This window comes from Camarhynchus parvulus, chromosome 2 (assembly GCF_901933205.1).
Source record: "Camarhynchus parvulus chromosome 2, STF_HiC, whole genome shotgun sequence".
Lineage (NCBI taxonomy): Eukaryota > Metazoa > Chordata > Aves > Passeriformes > Thraupidae > Camarhynchus > Camarhynchus parvulus.
In genome coordinates, this window is record NC_044572.1 from 36,607,391 (window position 1) to 36,629,077 (window position 21,687).

Sequence of the window (21,687 nt, forward strand, 5' to 3'; positions counted from 1 at the left end):
TCTGCACCCAGGTGCAGCTGGGGTGACCGAGGCCCATGTGCAAGCCAGCAGGCTCCTCTGCCTCTCTCACCCGCAGTTCACAGCAGCAAAGCGCGAGGTAGCGAGAGCTGACTTCTCTCAGCCTACAGCTGTGCAGAGGTGTCATCAGCAGTGCTTTACAGCAGCTCAGAGACAGCAGCTAGCCTGCACTCCGGTGGAAGCAAGTCTTACAGTCACAGTCCCAGCAAATCCACGGTGTTTCACAGGGGAATCAATCTCCAAAGAGATTGCTGTGCGTTGGTGTTCTAAATAAAGAGCTGAAAGGTGGACCTTGCCACAAATACTGAGTGTTAGTGTGTCCCTCAGCCCATCTGAATGCCTAACACTGATGCTCTACAGGAATGGTGAAAACCAAGCTCTGCAGAGACACACCAGTGTGCATGGGAGCAAAGTCAGGCTCAGCAAGTTTAAAAGGAAATATTTAGAATTCAGACAGTGCCTGAGGTATGTTACTACATTCTACTACTGTACTCTACTATTACTATGCCATTCCTAGTACACAGCACCAGATAAAACAGATTAAGTGTAGGTTACAACTGGTACAGGGCACAAGGATCAGTGCTGGCAAATCTCCTTAAAATTAATCTCTATCAAGACAAACATACTGAGAGCAATGCTGTGCAGAAACCATGAGAAAGCTGACATTTGCAAAGCAATAGGATGGATACCCATTATGTAATGAAGTGCTGGTGATAACTGTGGTAAACTTAGATGCCACAGGATGGCAAATGTTCAAAACCACCAGCATTTTTGAAGGGAACATCATAGTATATCCTCTTGGAAGTAACAGTTACAAGTTGTGGTCAGGACTGTTGAGAGTTCATGATACCACAGCCAAGGGAACTGACCAACAAGCCAACTTAGTGTTAAGTATAATACTTTGAGAATCTGAGGGTGGAATTAACCTCTCACGTAAAAGTTATTAATGGAGTCCTTCAACAGAGAATCTAGAGAACCTTTTTACAAACTGTGAGTTATTCTGACTGCAGTTATCTTCGGTTCAAATGCTGGCTACTTGGACTCATCAGTCCAAGATTAAAAGTAACATCAACAGGGCTTTCTGAGACTGACTTTACAAAGTTACAAAATTTCCGTATAGCAGGCAGTAAGAACTGTAAGTTACTCTTTAACCGTCAAACTGTTTTACTTCTTTCTTTTTTCTTTATTTTTTTTTTTAGAATCAGTAGCAACTTTGTGACAACTAAAGTTTAAAAAATGCACTTGATTGCATAGTGACAGATTTGCAGAACATTTTTCATCACACACACATATGTGCTTTCAGTTATTAATAAAATGCTTCTGCCCTTAATCTGCCATTGCCTGAATATACAATTACAGTGTCTTGGATAGACAAATACTGTTAAGGAATTCTGTTTTCCCTGTTTGAGATGCAATTCAATTACACCAAGTAAAACTGAATACTATGTCTTTAAAACTGGCTTCGGCTTGCCACAGAAAGGAATACTGAATCACTTTTCTATTAAGTTCCTCTTAGAGTGGAATGATAACAAAACTTTCTTCTCTTCCTCACCCCCACCTTCCTTTTTTGCTTGTTTTAAACAAGGAAGAGCCAGCTGCCCTGGGTAACACCACAGGTAGGTATTAAAATGGAGACAGCCATTATTTAGTGGCGACAGGAATATAAATACAGGCACTAACCTATAAACTGGTGTTTACTTCAGGAAAGTAAGTAATATTTTTTCCTCTGATTGCCGTGCTGTCAGTTTAATGCAGCGTAAATAAACAGTAGGTGCATGATAGCTTTAAGTAGAAAGTGTTCATTCCACAAGAGCAGCAGGTTACTGAAGCCTGATGCCTATAACGGCAAAAACAGAACTTCCATTTTACCTGGCTAAGAGACTTGTGGCTTTTCTATTAAATTAATTTGTCAGAATTCTATGAAAAATACTATGCACTCAAAGAACTTTACAAAAAACATTCATTTTTGCAGCCCTCAACTTGAACCATTTGAAAAAACAAAAGCCAATCACTCCTCTGTAATTTCATCATCCCATCGCTCTAAATGAAAGCTTTATATAATCAACCTAATATAACAGAAAATAAAATGATATATAGAATTGCCTATACTTTGAGTTATTTTGTTCTTATAAATATATTCCCTGACTGAAAGTAAAAAAATTCCCCTTTGGAAAAAGCAATGATGTCTGAGAAGATTGTATATGCACTCTACATCTATTAACATAAATTATAAGAAAGTAAAATGTTCCAGATGTGTTTAAACTGTTGTAGAAGGAAAGTTTGTGCCTTCACTGGATATATATTAAATATATCTAGAGAGAGCAATGGCTGTTATATACAAGAAGGCAATAAAATGCTTCACTAGAGTCTATGTTAAAATACCATAGTTCCTAGAAATATGACTAAAACATTTCAGAAGTCATATTTCCTCCAGTTTTAATTCAGAAATCTACTTTAATGTATTTTTCTATATATTATGAGCTATTTTATTAATAAAGTAATCTTCTTAATTTTTTTTCAAATACAGCTGGAAACTTAAAGAATTACTTCAAATTCCTCTGACAATACTTAGACTAAAAAAAATTAGGTGACATTAAAAAGGTAACAGTACTTTGAAAAATCAAGTAGTTGATACATTTAAAAGATTTGGTGGGGTTTTTGGTTGGTCTTTTTTTTAAGAAGAACACCAGACTTCAACTGATTATCATCTAAATGGCAATTGCACACATGTAAAGCCCTCTCTATCCCAAACCTGTAACGTGGGAGAAGCATTTTCTTTAGAGAAACCTCTCTGAAGAGGTTTTAGTGCTGCTGGGGTGGATGTGCCCACGTCCCCAGCAGGGCTGAGCGTGGTGCTTGGTGCCTGTGGGATGCTGGCAGGGCTGCAGGCAGGGCTGGAGCTGCCTTGGGAAGCACAGCCACAGAGGGCAGGTGCTCATCCCCTGACACGCTGGGCCTACGCTGCAAACCAAAGAGGTGCCCTGCTCCTGTACAAGCTGGGGCTGGCGTGGCAGCCTCTCTCTGCTCTGATACTGCCAAAACACTGTGTCCCATCAGTGACTTACAGATCGACTCTGCTTCACACTGCTTTCTCAGGAGCTCAGCAGCAGGTTAGGATTCACACAAGTCGCTAAAATAGCATGAGAGGGGAAACTGCAAGAGTTACTTTGCTATTTAAAGTATCAAGAACAAAGAATATAAAAAGGAAATGGCCAGTTTTTCAAAATTCATGCACAAAAAGCATTTCATTTAAATATTTTTTGTTCCAGTAAACTATTTTGCATACAAAGGACTTATTTATTACATATTTGAACTTGTGGGGAAAAGGGAAGGAATGCACTGATTCCTGAAATAACTCTACAGCCTTTTTGGAGGCTTTGCTCTTCTGTGCTCTTGTTCTGCTCTGAACAGTTTTATTACAGGGACAGAGGAATTCCTTGGAGTCAGTTGTTTCTTTTCCACTAGCTGTACAGAAGAGTGGGCATACATAGCATACTAGCCAAGGATTTTAATTTCTCTTCTATTGCCTTGTTTGTGCACTATCTGTTCCGACGCATGCTTATATGTGAACACATTGCTTTTTCTGCCTGCTCATTTTTTTACCTACTCTATATTATTTCACATTTCCTCACAAAACTATTGCTTCAACTCAAAAAGCAAGGTAATACCAATAACAATCTCAAATAGTGAATTAGAAAATGAGTGTGTGTAGGTATAAACATATTAAAGAGCATATAGGAGTACGGGACTGGAAAAAGCATTCTCAAATTCTACAAATAGTGCTGAAGAGTAATTAGAAGATATAAATTGCAGAGAACATGCTATATTCATGTCTATACACTCTACGCTTACAGTTTCAAGTTGTTTTTGAATAGTGCGCCTGATTTGACACATTTCTATCTGGCGATTGTGTTAAATGCTTGAACAGATAGTGAAATATCCAAGCATTCCTTGTGCTAACTACAGCTGAAATTTTACACTTATTGTAACCTTTCCTAACAATGTGAGAAAAACAGAGTAAATATATTAAATTTGTTTCACAACAGATGCTTAGGTTGTTAATATTTAAGATGCCTATTCATGCTATTCCTGTCTGCACATTTGTCAAAAATGTAAGCTTGAATGCTAATGTTTGCCAGCAGACTACAGCAGACAAATATATGAACGCACTGTACCAAAATAATATAAAGTAGAAATAAGAGGCTGCTGCTAACTCCCACCCAAGTAGCATGGACCAGAATGAAAGAGCACCTCCAGATCACACGTCCTGGAGTCTCTGCATCTGAATTTGTGAATTATTTTCGCAGAAGCGCAGTGCTGATTTGCACGGAGTAAAACCAGCGGAGAGCTTTTCTCAGTTTAAACTCATTTCAGCTTAGGAGCTGGTGCAAAGTGTTTCAGAAAACTTAGATTGTAGCGAAGTTTCTCCCGCAGTCAGAAAAAGCTGGAGACTGGCAGAGGGAAACTCCGGGTCGGGCAGGTGCCTGTCAGGAGCGTTCCCCCCGGCAGCCGGCGGACACGGCGACAAAGGGGCGAGGATTTAGCAAAACCTCGAGTGGCGGGTTCGGAGACGGAGCGGAAAAATCAAAAGTAAATCCTGGAGCACACAGATGAGCTCCTGGCACTGCTCCCCGTGACAGCGGCAGCGCCGGGTCGTGTCGCGGACGGGCGGGGGGACGTGCCACCCACCGCCACGGGCGCGCCCCCGGCTGGGGCAGCCGCCGCCGCTCGGCCGCCCGCGCAACCCCCGCGCCCCGCGGAAGCGCCACCCCGCGACCCCCCATCCCCCCCTGCCCGCGACCCCCGGCCCCGCCGCTTCGCCGCGCGCCGTCGGGGGCGCCGCCGCCCCGCGCCCGCCGCAGCCGGGAGGCGCGCGGCGCTGGGTAAGAACTTTGCCAAACTTTGGGGTTTTTCCTCTGCCCCCACCCCCCACCTCCCCCCCGCTCCCCCGTGCCGGCGGCGGGCGAGGCGGCAGCGGGCGAGGGAGCGGAGCGGAGCGGGGCCGGCGACCGGCAGCGGCGCGGCGGCAGGTGAGAGCCCGTGCCGGCCGGGAAGCTCCGGCAGCAGCAGCGCCGAGCGCAGCCACCCGCCCCGCGCCTCCCTCCCGCCCGCCCTCCCGGGCCGGCACGGCCGGGTAAATCGCCGCGGCGGGTGCCCCCGGCACGGCTCTGTCCCCCCCCGTCCCCCACGTCCCCGAGGAGAGACGCCGAAGGAGCGGGACCGACTCACTCATGGGAGCGCGGCGGGCGAGGCCGGCGACACCTCCGGCTTCCGAGGCGCCGGCGAAGTTAATTGCACTGAAGTTCAAGTTGTCTTTTCACCCATCAGGAGTGGGCGTTTAAAGGAAGGAGAGCGAGGAGGAGGAGGGGGAGGGGGGAGAGTCTCTCTCGCTCGCTCGCTCTCGCACACACACACACACAGACACACACAGACAGACACACAGAGAGGCACACGCATGCACGCACGCACACACACACACACGCACACGCACCCGCCCGCTCGGCTCCGCTCCGAGCTGCCTCAGCAAGGAGGAGCCCGGACGGAAAACACCAGGGCAGCAAGGTACCGGCGTGGGGCAGCCCTGCCTCTGCCTGCGTGTGTCTGTGCGGGTGTGCCTGCGTGTGTGTGTGTGTATATGTGTGTGTGTGTGTGTGTGAGTGTGTGTGTGTGTGTGTGTGTGCCCGCGCTCCCCCCGCCCGCTGCCTCGCACGGCCCCTCCAGGCGGGGAGGTGCGCGCTGCCCCCGGGGAGGGGGCGGCGGTGCCGTCGGGGCAGCGCGGCCGCTGGAGGCCGGTCCGACCGGGGCCGGGGTCCCCGAGCCCTGCGCCGCCCGCTCTGCTCCGCGCCCGCTGCCTCCTGCCTGCGCGGCGGCGGTGGGAGGAGGGGGAGAAGCGAGCGGCGGCTGGAGTGCAGCGGTGGCGTGTGTCTGTGTGTCTGTGTGTGTGTGTGTGCGCGGCGGCTCCTTCCCTCTGGCGGCTCCCGGCCCCGCGGGGCGATGGGGCTGACTTGCTGGAAGTGCCGGGGGATGGCGGTGTCCGTGTGTCCCTGCCTGCCGTGCCCCCCTTCCCTCCAGAACTCGGGTCGAAACCCTCCACCGTCCCCGCATTGCCTTCCCCGGCACCGCGCCCCCGCCCCCCTCTTCCCCCTTCACTCCATCCTTCCCCCGCTCCTTTATTTCCACAGCTGTCCCCGCGCCCTCTGGCCGCCCCGCGCCGCTACTCCCAGAGCGCCGGCGGCAGCCCCTTTCGGGCAGGCAGCGCTCCACGGCCACCCGCGATTTGAGGCGGCCGACGGAGAGCAGCTCCGCTACCGCGCAGGCCGTCTCCGCGGGTTGGGGATGCCCGGGGGCGAGCAGGCATCCCCCGGAGGCCTCTGCCTGCCGGCAGCTCCGCTGCCCCGTCGGGCCGGGAGCGGGGCCGAATCCCGCATCGCTGTGGTCCTCCTGCCCGGTGTTTCACCTGGCACCACGTGCTCCTCCGTAACGCTCTTTGAGAATTGCCTTTATTCATGAAACTTCTCCTAGGGGAAGTACTTTTCTCTCCTTTTTCTGTTTTTAAGACCTTCTGTCCCCTCTTCGCTGATGCAGGATTTGGAAGTGGAGTTCCTGGAGAATGACCCTGGCAATGAACGCAGGTTTCCCTGAAAGCTGAGGCTGTTTCTTATTCCCTAGGAGACTGACGATAGAGGGGACCCCGGATGTCAGCCCGATCTCCGTTTTTTATTTGTCTCGACTTTGAGGCAGATTTTCTCTTTCAACTTTGGGAGCCGACAGGTACAATTCCCGCAGGCACCTTTGCATGAAACAAGACCAAGGCCAAGAAGTTGATTTGTCATTGCTTTTCCTAGTTAGCCAGCAGTATGTCCTTCTATTAATTGCTATTAGTAAGTTAACCTTGTAGCTCAGTTATTGAATAATCATTAATCCATGGAGGATACACAAGCCCAAAGGTTAATAATAGGAATAGCAATTAATAATATTGACCTTGCCAGTGGGGAGAGTATTTTTGTCACAGTTATTAAAAGGCACTACTATTTATACTAGGTACGGTGGTGCAAATTTGGACTCAATATGTTGAATACCAAATTACTTCAACAACACCAGAAATTAATTCACTCCTTTATCTCCATGTTATCAGTCCTCTGACTTTTTCTCAGTTTAAAACGTATCATCCTCTACTCTCTCATTTTAAATAGAAATGCTAGGTCTTTAATAAATTCTGACATTTCCACTAGAAAATAACATTGAGCTCACTCACACAGATAAAAATTTATTTGCCTGCAGCTGATTTGTTGTAGTGCTTTGGACCTATTCATTTCTCAGAGAGGACTTAGCTTTTTATGGTCTTTTGATACCATGGGGTAATAAAGAGGAGATCAGTACAAAGGGAACATTCTCTCTTTTATAGGTCCAACTCTCCACTCCCTGGAGTTGCCTCCTTGCAGAGCTACTCTGACTGACTGACTGACTAACCTACATCCTTCTATTGTCAAAGACCCATCTCCTTTATTTGTATCACATTTCTGACTGGCTGGTCAGTAAGCCCTAATAATAATCATGTTTCATGTCTCAGAAATCTAATAATCAAGTTACTCATTGCTACAAATTGCAGCTAAGCTATTTCGGTTAGTCACGTTATCCCCACTTTAAAGGCAGGGAAACTGAAACAGGAAAATTAACACATTTGCCTGAGGCTACACATGGATTTGAGACCAGATCCAGAACTGGAACTGAGTTTAGATCAAGCTCCCTCTTAAAGATCCTCAAATGCACTATGGAAAATCCTTCCTTAAAATCGAAATGTAACATAAACCTTTTTTTCCATCAACTTTGTATATTAGTCAAAATATACACCCTTTTTTAAGGTCACATTTTGTTTTTAAAAGATAAGGTTTATTCAGGTTTAAAAAAAAAGTGTGGTAATACTTTTCAACTACATCAGGCAGTTTACTTTGGAAACAAATATTTAATACCAGACTGTGAGCAGTAATGGGAATAGAATTGCTTGTTATTAGGCTACTGTAAACAATATTAGCTGAATGTTATGGTATTGTTACAAACCAACAAACTATGATGGGAAGTCCAGGATTAGTATAGATAAGGCTCTCTTGCTTACCTAGTGTGCACTGGTTTTCACCATAACGCTCCTTCAGTGCTTTCAGTATCCAAATACCTAGTATGAGTCTAATCACTGAAAAACGTATGGGACAACCATATACTGTGTTTGAGAGTAATGATTTATATCATTAAGCAGTGAGTTTTACCAAGTTGTGTCATTCATGTCACTGGAGCAAGACATATATTGCCTGTCCTTTAGCTGTGGCATGTCATCAAAGCTATTTGGTATGACTGAGCACAGATGGCATGCCTAAAAACCAGGTATACAATATAGCTTTCCTATTACTGACACGTAGATATTTCCTCTTCCTCAATTTCCCCCCCTAGATGTTTGCTTGCCCAGCCTTCTACAGGAGCTATAGAAAGTCCTGTTCATCCTGCTCATCCCTGATGCCTGGAATTGTGGAGTTGAAACCCTATACAGAATAAGTGTTCACATTCTTTTTTAATTTTTTTTTTTTATTTATGCTGACAGCTCCTTTCTGAGCATTTTTAGAGTCCTGATTTGAGGGAAGTGGGTGCAGATCTCATTCAAATAGTCATTCTCCAATACCATTAGCATTACCTGCCAAAAATGTAAGTGGCATATGAATCACAATAAGCCACTCATGAATTTGTGGATTTAGAACCTGCCAAGGAACAACAGATACACACACGATTTCAGAGACCCATCAGTTTTAGGTACTTCCAGCAGTGCATATAAGTACATTTATCCAAAGACCATCTTATTGATGGCACATTCTATAAGGCCTACAGACATAACTGATTCCAGGGAAGGATAATACTAACTGAAAATGTTTCTGTTCCAGTCTTTCTTTTACAAGTGAGGTAGAGAAAGTGATGAATCTGCTAATCATAACCATGTCAGAGGCCCTTCCTGAGCTGCCCCTTATTGAAGTGCTACTATGACATAATGATGTGTTGCTTTTGTGTGAGAAGAGCTTTAAAATCCTCTGGGAAATATCACAGTTGCTTTCCAGTTCCTTTCAGACATGTAAATACCTTTATGTTTAGACATGAGTACAGAGGGGTGGAAAGTGAAGTTCAGCAAGGAGTAGAGTGGGGTTAAAAGCATCCACATGGATCCAGGAACCAAATACATACATATGTGGGCTTTTTTCTGTATCTGATATTACCTGGGGCTTGAAATGAAATGTTCATTATCTAGAAGAAATGCTTCAGGAACGTGTGCCTACTTGAGAGTTATGTTGACCCATGGTTGACAGAGAAGGCCATCTTCTGCCTGAAATTACTGATGAGCAACAGAACTCTCAGCAGTGCTTAGATACTTGTGTCATTCCCAAGTTATATGTACATTATCGAGTGTGGTTTATTTCCAGCATGTAGTGTGTGGATAATGCTATATCAGTGAAAACCACCACATGCCACCTATCATTCTTTATAATTGCTTGCTTTCATCATGGTTTGCTTAAGCTGAGCATATCAGAAACTGAAAATAACATTTGGGTATTTTTTCCTTCTTAACATACAAAAGCTCCAGCCTACGTTTTGAAAACTATTTATATGCTATTATTTGTGAAACCTTGCAAATAAACCTGCATATTGGCGTGGAGTACACATGGATGTCTCAGCAGCTTGATGAAATGTTAAGACTTGGTTTGAACTGTGTTCCAACCAGTTATAAATGTTATCTGTTGTAGATGAAAATGGTAATCAACAGATACAACCATGCTGAAGTAGCCTTCTGTGCATATCTTAAATGCAAGTGGCCATTACCAGCTGTACCACAACCTTTTCTCATGTTTCATCTTGCAAGTGGCTCAGTGGAAGATAGTCAGATGTCTTTTTCTGAATATGTCTTTAGTGCATTTCTGCAGGCTGTTGGTTATTCTACTCTGTGTTGGTTAGACATCAATCTCTTGAGCTCAGGCCTATATCACCTTGCTACTTGAGTGTCTGTTCTGAAAAATTCTTTACTGAAGTGGGCATCATGTCAATAATAGCATATTCATCTGTCTATCTCCAGACTGCCTTAAGTTCTCTCCAATCATACAGTGAAGGCCCTTGTGCTACTCAGTACCTCAGTCCATTCGGCCTCTCTCCAACATGGTACTGCCCCAACTGCTTTCTGCTCCACATCTCTGTTACAGGAGATCTTTGGATTGCCTAAAAAAGTAAAGTGCATCCTGTAGGTTTCCTCATAGCACTTTGCTTTTTGGAAAGGAGATCAACTTTTTGCAGGTGCATCAGTGATGTCAGACTCACTTCTGTTTTGCCTGGCTGCCGTGTCTCTCTTCCATCAGTCTAAAAGTATCATTTTTTAAAGGATTGAAGGAGATATGTTAATATGTGTGTGAACCACTTACCCTGCACATTGTCTGTTCTTTTCTCCTTCCACTTGGTGTCTGGTTTGTCTTGGCTGCTTTTAAAAATTCTGTTGCCTCTATTGAGAGACTGCCAGATTAAACCAGTGAAGAGAAACCAGGTGACTGTCTACTTTTATGAATATAGGTTGTGTATAATAAATTCCGGTTTTACATCTATGCAAATTAAATCATCATATGATTCTGACTACATGCATTTTTTATCAAATATGGCATATATTTCACAAATTATATTTAACTTGTAGTCATGTAGGCAATTTTGAATGCCTAACTAGGAGTTACAAGGTGTGCCACTAGATCTTAGTAACTAGGTTTACAAACCCAAAAGAAACAGAAGATGTTTGGCTTTTTCTCTTGTATTTTTGTTAAATCTAGTGAAAAAGCTTTTCCTGGTGTAGGTGATAATATAAATGCCTCACTACTGTGCTGTTTAGAGAAAAAAGTACACTTGGTTTCTAGAAATGTAGAGATTTTGTAAGGGCCTAAACAGAATGTGCCCAGAATAAGGAAGTTTCAGAGAAACATGCTTTTGGTCTGGAGTTTACAGTGTCTAGTTAGTGAGACCTTTTATTAATGTTGCTTGTCACAGAGTAGAAGACATCAGTCACAATGTCAAAATAAACATTTTACTTCTACAAAATTATATCTTCACTTCAGGAATATTGTGAAGTGAAAACGGGATTTAGCATAATTCTTCCTGTAGACAGGGCAGTTTTAGTGTCAAGCCCTAAGCCTTGCAATATGATTCCCAACCATAGGTGCACCAGAGTTTGAATAATCAGTCTGTCAGATGAGCTATGACAGGCATTATGCTGTGAAGGTAGCCCCTCAATGCTTTTAATGTTAATAATTTTCAGTAACTGCGGCTGTTTTTTCCTAAATAAAATGATATTTTGTTGACCACAAAGATGTCTCTGTCAATACTTGTGTTTCAGTCAATAAAAGGATCTGGATGGGTTGAAATGTGGGAATCGGGTGGAATTCAGACATATGAACAAACAGCTGTGATTCACAAGACCTCTTCTAAGAAATTGCCTAAACCTCAAAGCACTGGGTTTGCCTTAGAGTTAGTTCCTTTTCCACCTGGGACTCCTAAGTGGCCATTCAGGACTGTTCATGCCCACCCAAGTCCTCTAGACCTGCAATATTCTTCTGCTCGAGTGTCTTGATCAGCTTGGCCTCCTGGTTACTCATGGAGTGTGCCCAACCTTCCTGACATAACTGCATTCTTGACAAAATGCAGCAGGGTCACTGTGGTAATAATGGGACTTAATCCCAGGACTATTTTTGATTTTTACTCTGATTTTTGTATTTGTTTTTAATTTTTTTAAGGGGGATGTTGTATGTATTTCACAACTATTTAACATAGTGGAGACAAAAATAATCCCAAGAAAACTCAGTGTGTGCCCCAGCCCTGGGAATAAACTAAACATAAGATTATGGTCTAAGGAATCTTGAATTCGTTTTTGCTCAAGGGCACTGTTTCAGCAGAAGGGTCGAGACTGCCTCTTTTAAAATAACCATCAGCCTGGTGGTCAGAGTCCTCCCTGGGGTGAGAGGAGTTGTAAATTGGGGCCTTTCAGGGCAGCAGAGATGAATCCCATGATTGCATTAGTGCTCTAATCACAGAGTTGTTATATAGAGGGAGATGGGAAGCCAGCTTCTCCTCCAGCTATGTTTTAATAAAACATAAGTTTTGAAGGAAAGATCACAGGGACCTATTTTCATAAAAAGAACGAGGGTGTAGATACTGAGTGGATGGAGGCATCTCTCAGACAGCCCTGGGTAGAGCCCTGTCTTTAGAGGTAACCCTCAGGTAGGGCCTTTGCTTTAGAGAAGGAGGCAGGATTGTAGATTTGGGACAAACCTCATTTTTCCCCTGGTTAACTCCAGTTGTCTTATGTTGAGGTCAAGACACGCTGTGCTGGCTGTTTTCCAGGCCACCCAGGTGTCTCTCCTGGTACGCCGCAGGAAAGTCACGCTTTCAAAACATGGTTTTGGATACTTGATAGGGAACCATGGGACAAAAATTTAGTGCTGGAGCGCCAGGATGCTTTATAGGATTAGGCCACAAATGATATAAATCAGTATCTAATTATTAACAACAGTTTATTTCGTAATAACAGCAATACTTGGTATCTGCTGGGAACTGCTCTCTCGGTACAGTTTCTGGTCCATTTTTATTTTGCATCACAAAGGACAGCACAGGAAACTGTTGGATAGCATATTACTTATAATGAAAATTCTCTCTGTAAGTGTTTCCCATTAGAAGCTCTAATGGCTAACACGGCTAGACACTTATATTTGTTTTGGGTCCTGTGGGATGCAAGGTTAAAATTATCTTTTTATGGAATTTGTCTAAATTAAAATGGAAATACCCACTAAAATTTTGGCCTTCTCTAGGAAAAGTGTGATAATAGTTAAAGATGCCTATTTCTTCTTTAATAATACTTTTATTTTGCCTATTTGAAAACTTCCAAAATCAGGGCACAATATATTCCTCCAAAAAAAGGCAACTACTTGACAGCAGCCCATTGCATGGATTTCCTCTGCCATGGCATAGCTGACTGCTTTTGCCACATATAGGATGTATGGGCACAGTTCAGACAGTCTGCCCCATCTGTGTTGCCTTCCCCAAACCTGCTTGATACAACTGAAGAGTAGGTTACAAAGCTGTCCTGGAACCCTTCCACTTGTGATCTACATCCTACAATATGGAATATTCTAAATATCTTGGGCTTTCCCAGCTAACAAGCTGGTTATTCTGGCTATGCATGAAGATACAGATTTGGGTCTTAATTAACATCTGCAGTTTAATCAAACCATTTATGATCCTGAGAAATCTGAACTGTAGACTTTCTGGTTTTTCTGATGACAGACAAATACCATGAACTAAAATAGTAGTTTAGTATATAAAGCATTTGTACCAGCTCTATGGCCGTGGTAACTTTTGTGGAAGCGTGAGAAGTCTGAAGATCATATTTTTCAATGTCTGATGAAGAATTCAAAGATAATAGATATGAGATCAGATACACTAGGGATTTGACAAAAGTTTTTGGTGTTTAAATTTAAACAACATTCTATGCCACTTTACAGGGGCTAACTCTCCTGTGGTGACAGTCCTGTAAATCTTTAGCTAGGCCCAGTTTTATTATACAAGAAGTTGGCTGGCCCAAAAGAGAAAATATGGAATAAATTGCCGTGAAAGTGGATTGGCCTGTTTAGTCTGGTGACCCAGTGAAACAGTGGAGGACTTTATAATCTGCAGTGCAGACAGGTCTTCATTGTTGAAGGAAGCAGGAAGTGCTAAGAGGGCTGTAATTGCATATTCTTTAATAAGAAATATAATTGTTGCTTTCGCCAAACAGATCTCAGACAGATTTTAATAGTGTGCACACATTCAGAAGCCTCTGGAACACACCTTTTTACCCTAATTTGTTAATATACATTGATATATTCTAATGTATTTACACCCTCTAAAAATGTAGTCCATGTAGAGCATTTCTGAATTGCAGGGTTCCTTACTCTTTTTTTTGCTTTTTAGATTGACTGTGATGATTCAGTAAGACAAATGAAGATACCATAGATGTGTTTCTTTTAATAACTTTAAGCTTCTGTCCTAGAATAAAGGGTTATGTTTGCCACTATTACAGTGGTCAGTCTTCACTGCACTGTCAGGGTCTTGCCATCTTTCATTGTGCAGCCTGTTTAAAAAAACCCACATACCCCTCTGTACTGTATTTTTTTTTTTTTTCAAAAACTTCAAATTAGGAAACCACATTTGTGATGTAGTGTGATTTTCTTTGTTCAATCTGAAGGGATAAAATGTTGTGTTACACTAGTATCAACATAAGTCTTGGTCAATAGGAGGGAGAGCAGTGTTATGCAAAGCCTATCATAACCACTGAATGTGAAATCAACAAAAGGAGGCATGATCTTCTAACACTGCTTCAGGTGGCTGAAATTCAGTTTTTCTTATTTCACATTCTATGTTCTTGTGTCATTACAAAACAAATAGTTTTCTTAACTGGCATTAGGTGTATGGCTTCCTGTGAACCATGGTAACCGAGTCTTGAGATTTATGAACGATTGTTTAGTTTTCATCAAACTTCCTCAATCTGTAGATCTAAGCAAAAATCACACCATATGTTGAAAATTAGCTCAGTAGTGACTGTCTTTCAGCAGCTGTGCTAAATTTGTATTGTTCTGCAGTGTTATGGACAGCTTTTTTCAAAACAATTGAGATCACACATATATACTTAATTATTTTTATTACTGTTGAGTGTCACATTTTAAAAGGCTTGAAATCTTTTTTCTGTGAAAGGTGAAGCTAGGAAAAATTTGCTTTTTTTCCCAGGATACTCATGCTTTCAGTTTATTTGTAGAAAATATAAATCATGGATAGATAGATAGGTAGATAGATAGATAGATAGATAGATAGATAGATAGATAGATAGATAGATAGATAGATAGATAGATAGATAGATGCATACCTACATACACAGAAGATGCTCTGTGCATCTGATCTCTGTGGTTATCATATCCATGATAACCAAATTCTAGAATAATCGGTTGAAAGATTTAAATGTAAAAGGTTAAAATGTAAAAAGTTGAAAGCTCTGCACAATAAATGTAATGTATTTTTTTGCTTTACTAAAAAAAAAAAGAAAAAACTAAAAAAAAAAAAAAGAAAAAGTGCTGCATTCTCATGTAGATTGGACATTGGCTTTAGAATATAAATGCTTGGTGTGAGTTCATCAATTCCTTTTATACTGTCTGCTAATCAATCACACCCTGTTAAAGGCTTCCATTGCTCAGGTGGCCTACGTGTGAAGTATCCCACTTTAGTCCCAGGGGGTATTCAATATCATTTATCAGATCAAGGAAAGGGTAGGACAGTATACAATATCTGCTGATGATATTCAAACAACTGAGGTTTAGGAAGAGATTTTGTTAAAAGGAACATCTACAGAAAGAAGAAAAGCACCACTACAGTTTGTCACAGTTCATATTTGTCTCTTTTAAAACCGCATGTCAAGGTAAGTTGCATCTGTGCAAGCAGGAAAATGAAGTCGTGGTTTGCTACTGCTTGGCAATACTCATGCAGTGAGTCAAGTCAACAATACTGAGGTTGAGCAGAACACAAACCAAGGAGGCCGCCCATGCAAATGATACATCCTGGTTGCTTCCTCATGAACTCTTCCATGAAATCTTGCTGCACCCATCTTGATTGCATATGCTAATCCCAGATTCTTAATTGACTCATAACAGATTTATCTGGATTTCCAACTTCCTCTTCTCTTTTGAATGTTAATTAAAAGAAAAAAGATTACATTTAAGATATTCATTACAGTAGCAGAGCTTTCTGCTAGAGGTGTTCAGAGCCAAATTTTGGTTTTATTTAGATGGGACTATTTAAAATCAATGAGCTTAAGTCTGTTTTACACTAGGGACCTTTTGATACCCACATAGTAAAAAATGGCCTTAGCAGCAATTGAAGAATTTATAAAGTTCAGAGTATATTTTCTACATTTTACCTCATGCAGTAAAATTGAGAAAAAGACCCCAGTTTTTAATATAAAATATGTGTAACAGTCCAAAGTCAGTTTGTTTGGCTGAAAATAAGCTCAGAACTGCTCACGCAGACTTGTAGATTCTCCCTGTCTTCCCCTAAATCACTCACTATCACGATTAGACCTGCAGAAGTAGGAAAAAGAGGGCTTTGATATCCTCTGTGTGGAATATGGAGACTTCAAGTCATGTTTCTAGCCTAAACAGAAAATTTTCTTTTGGTATTTTCTAAGCCAGATGCAGAACTTGTTTATTTTTAGTCAATATTTAGGAACACTTTAAATAGCACTTTTTTTTTTTGTCATATGGACAAAATAAGGCCTAATTAAAGAAGAAGTAGAATGAAAATTCTCTTTTTCCTTTTTTAAAAAAAAGAAGCAAACCTTGTTCCTACTGTGCAGTTGTACAGGGCTTTCCCCCCCACATTTTTGTTGTTGTTATTGTTTTTGTTTCTCCTTAGTAAGGTATTTTGTAGTTATATACTTGCTTGGCAACCCACCATATTGTTGTTGGTAATTTGGGGTTTTTTATATTCAGTAGATTAAATCATACTATCCTATTTGGGATCTTCCCACCATTACAGCTTTTGCCACCCATAACCTTGTTTTATGATCAAAGGGGAAATAAAGGGAAAGCAGTAATGTTAATAGGCTTTCCCATGCAGTCTCTCTGGGAATGGTCTTTTTATAAGTGTCTTGAACTTGACCTCTTCAGAAGGCCCAAAGGTCCAACACACATTTTTAAAGTTGCATTTAAATTTTAATATTTTTATTCTGTGAAGCCATTTAAAACCTGGCCCTCAAAACACAAAGCATAAATCTTTCAGGACAGTCATCCAGTAAAATTGATGTGTGCGGAAGAGAAATTCCGGAAAACCCCTACAGCTCTATTGCTTTGCTTTTCATGTTGTTTTATAGATACGTTCCCTACAACACTACCAAATAATCAAACAAAATCCAATGAATAATATTGTGATTTCATCACTCTGGCATTTGAACTTGCAAATACAATTTAGCAATGAATTAGGAGAGGAAAAGTTTTGCATTGCCCCACCCTCATTATAAAAATGTTCTTCTGAGCCAAGCATTTGAGGCATTAGAAAGATTTACAGTAATAATATAAGTAGCAATAATGAACTTGGGAACAAGGGAGTCTTGTAAGGGGTTCTCAGAATGAGAGAGAGGTTTTGTAAGCAATTCTATCAACACTAAATAAATATTTAGGAAGATTGTCTTCTCTCGGTGAGTCTGTATAATAATTGTACTGCTAATAGGAAGTATATGATTTGGATATGAGAAGATATATATCTCTGAGTCCATTCAACTTGTTTGTGTGGGTGAATCTAGTTCTCATTAAAGGTACTGGTTAGACTGTCCTGATTGCTACTGTCTTCTTTCCATGAAAATGTCAGCTTTGTCACCTGCTGTGCAAGGTTTCCAGCCATCCCAGTTCATCTGAGGGCAAGCTCTTCTATCTGTGGTTCTCTTTTATTTTGGAATGGTCAACAAGGCAGCCAGGTGTGACAGGGCAATTTGATAATGTAGTTGGAAAGGAAAAAAAAGGTATGTTAAATGCTTGGACTTGACCTGTAGGTGGGGGTCACATCGTTTCCCATCACCATAATGTCAGTGTGCACTTCCCACAGAATTCATGTTTAATTTTTCTTCTGCATGACCTACCCCTGCATTCCTAAATTCAAGTCTCTGACCCTACCAATAAACAGAAAAAACTGAGGAGCAGGAGAAGGCAAGGCATGAGGGAGGCAGGCAGGGGTGGCTACTTGTCCGCTTTACTTCCTTGCTGCAAAGGGAGCAGCCAGGATGGAGTTTGACCTCTTGTTCCCAACACTCACCCTGGCGTCCTGAGTGCGCGGCTGAGCTGAGGATGTGGGCACAGAAACAGGGAATCCCGTTGGAATTGCTGGAAAAAACTCTCATTAACTTAATGAGATTTGGAACATTACAAGGGAACTCCAGCTGGAACCAGATCTGAACCTGAGTGCGAAACATTCCTGAATACACTATCACAAACTTGTTTCAAGGAGAATATGTGCTCAGACATACAAATGGCTAGATTCTGATCTTGGTAATGCCAGCGTGAGTGTCTTGACTCATACAAACTGCACTCAGAGGACTAGCCCTGAAGACTATAAAATGAAGATGCACTCATGCCACAGGAGACTGCAAAAGGAGGGTGGAGCTATGGGGATTCAGCCACACACCTTGCTGGAACACCTTAAGACAGGTAGACCTGGCAGCAGTTGGCTGAGACGAGACTTTCATCCTGCATAATCACTACTTTCCATAATTAAGTGCAGAGTCTGACTGGGTTCACACTTCATTGTGCTGCAGTCTAGCTACATTCACATCCTCACTACCAGACTCCTTGTCCAGCTCTGTAACAAACACTCTCCACTTTCATTTCTTTCAGATCAGTAACTGAACTGCCATGACTGCTGGCTTCTCGGGGAAAGAGAACTGCCTTGTGAATATCAGAAATATAGATGGAGGAGAGAAGAAACAGATTCTCCCTTCAGCATAGTGTGATATGGCAGCAGGCTGGTCTCAAAATAGACAGAGGAAGTGCTGAATGACCAAGTGATGACAGGCTTGGTGGCATTCTCCTGCATGTATAGAAGACACTTGTTTTGTCCATATGTCTTCATACCCATACTGTAGCTAAGAAACTACTGTTGTGTTCTTCTGGAGAGATATTCAGACCACAAGTTTAGTCTGAAGGAGAAAGCCAGTGTATTTCCATCTAGTTTATAAACTGTTGAAAAATGTCAGTAGAATAAAGATCTTTATGTTAACTAGTCTGTATTTTTTGCTATCTGTGGAAGAACCATAAGCTCTTGCTTCAGTCAAAGTTAATGTGAGATTTCCTGGAATATGAATTGGCCCTTTAGATAGAGCTTTGACTTGTCACCTATTTAAGAGTGTTTTCATTATTTTCTGATTACTTATCCAGCATTGCCAAATTTTACTTTTCTTTTATTAAGTAATTTAATACTCAGAGCTCACAGAAAACTTAACATGTCATCCATCTCTTTCAGTTTAAATGATTAAAAGCAAACTCAATTTCTTGAAGTAGATTCTTTTTTTTTACATGTTGCACATCTGAACTTGCAGTGAGACTAATACCAAACAAATAAAAACTTTCTTTTTTGAAACTTTTGAGCAAGTTAAAACACATCAAAAACTGCATTCCCAGTAATTGATACTAATTAAAATGCTGAAGCCGCATTAACAAGAAATGAAAAGGAGTATTTTGGGTCTTATCTTTTGCAACCTGAATGTTTTCCAGGCTCAGCTTTTCATAAATGCAGAAATATTATACCTTGTATTATTTCCGTGGAAAATGCTATTGCTGCTTGGTATTTTATGGGGTGTGGTTTATAATTTTATTAACACCATCTGTTGTTTAAAAGATAATATAGAATGTTTAAAAATTACCAAAAATGCTGGTGTACACAGAATTAGGAGCAACATTTGCAGTTTGCTCTTTGCCTGGCAATTCATCTGCACATAAAGCTGATTCATATTGAAGACAGTTGAATTTAACTCCTTATGGTTGATGGGATGCTTTAAATATCTCCATTGGCTTGTGTATTAAAACACTGTTTGTACCAGGAACACATTCTGTATCTGAAACAGCCCTTGCTGCCAGATCTTCAAAATACTAGAGGGTAAGAAGGGAAATGAAAGGACATATTATGAAAGGACTAAGAACCCTGAAGATCACCTTCCACCAAAATTACAGAATTACATGGCTTTAAAAGGGAAAGGTAGGCCAGCAAGATGGATGAGGAATGGAATGTTTGCATGTCTTATACTCTGCTAGAAGCACTTAGGCACATCCAAAGACAAAATAGAGTTTTTAATTACTGAATAAACCTTTTTTTCCTGAAGCTGAATGGAAACACATCATCATGGGCAGGTAGTTTTACACATTTCTCTCCACCCACAGCCTGAGAGCAGAACCAGTTAAAATACAAAGGCAGGAGAGGTCATAAATACAGGAGGTAAGAAATGCCTGAGTGAACTTGGAGAAAGATCGGTGCTACCAGACCAGGAGAGATGCCTGCTGCTGGCTGGTGTCTCGACCAGGTGGAGAGCTATTTCAGCTTTGCTTAACAGGCAAAGCATTGAGGCCTTCTCAAATCTTTGTCTATTACCTAATTGCTTAAAATAAATAGCCAGTTGCATTTAGAGAGAAAAGAGAGACAAAACACTATTAGATAAGAGCTTGCCCATCACAATTTGATTCTTCTGGATTTATGGGCCAGAAGCAATTGTTCTTTTTGCTAGAGATACACAAAAAAGAAGATAATTTCCAGCATGATCACAGATTGCTCCAAAGAAAATTTGTAACATTTTGGCTTCCAGCTACAGATTTCCTATCTAAAGAATATGCTGGGGAGGACAAGTCCTCCTGTTACCAAGGAATGGAAAATCCTTGTCAAGGAAAGGCACATCAGCCTGTTACAGGCTGCCAACACAAATATTTTGGACTGAGAAAAACTACATTTCAAAGTAACAGGAATCCAGGTGACATATGCTTATTTTAACTCAATATCATAACCTCATCTATCAGTAAAAATGGACTGACATATCTATTCTAGGGGAAAAATAAGTGTTCTAACTGCTCATATACAGAATTCATATTCTGTGGTAAAAAACCCAAACCCCAAGCAAAGAGACAAAAACTCCTGCATGGGTGTATATACTTTATCTTGGAATTAGGTTGGGTTTTATTTTAGAATAATTATTCCACTAGTCACAATGCATGGTAATTATTCCCAAATAAAGTCTTTTTTTTTATTGCAATGAAGTGTCCACAGGGAGCTATCACAGAGTAGTTATCCTGGAATTGCTATGCTGCTTAACTTTCCCCAAGTAGACAAGCCTTAAGAAATCATATCCAAAAGAAGTTCGAGGAGAAAAAAATTGTCTTACAGCATCAAGTGAGTGAATGCTAAAAGTTATACATTGTAATGTAGATGCTGTAGACCACACATTTATCCCAAGAAGGCACACTGTAATAGCAGCAGAAAAGGATTTTGTGGAAACTTGTAATAAGAATTCATGCCTTTTTTCTTTAAAAATTACTTTCAAATATTTCAAATTGGGCTTTCATCTTTATTCAAAGCAGATGCACTGTTTACTAAACAATTTTATGGTATTCCCTCTCTGGATCTACTGGGAAGCTGTGATTAACAGCGATGTTCAGTCTTTTGGAATACGGTAGCCATGGTATGGTGCTGTGTCATAACTCCTTAAATGACCTGAAATGCTCAACCTGTGGTATGTACCTCAACAACAAATTAAAATCAAGGATGAGAATGAGGAATGTTTTATAAGTAAGCTGATACACCTCCTATTGTATTAATACTGTACTGAAGTGCACAGCACCATTCAGCACAGTACTCTTGCTTCAGGTTGAGTGATGTATAGTGTATATATATATATATATATATAATTTATATATATAAATATATATATGTCATATTTTCACTCTCCTTGAATTTGTAAAGTCCATAAAAACTATGTAAAAGGCACAAGACTCCTGGAGTTTGTGGTTCTGGGCAGAAGTTGGACTATCCTATCACTATGTGTTAATCTCATGGTGTCTTTAA

At 41.3% G+C, this 21,687-nt stretch overlaps 1 protein-coding gene across 1 annotated transcript in view; it reads right to left on the reverse strand.

The window, feature by feature from the left end:
• The window catches only part of SATB1 (SATB homeobox 1), a 91,943-nt gene extending 86,302 nt beyond the window's left edge, over nucleotides 1-5,641 (reverse strand). The window contains exon 1 of the mRNA XM_030967536.1: nucleotides 5,248-5,641. The gene's annotated coding sequence lies outside the window, so the exon portion shown is untranslated. The remainder of the gene's footprint in view (nucleotides 1-5,247) is intronic.
• Between the last annotated feature and the right edge of the window lie 16,046 nt (nucleotides 5,642-21,687).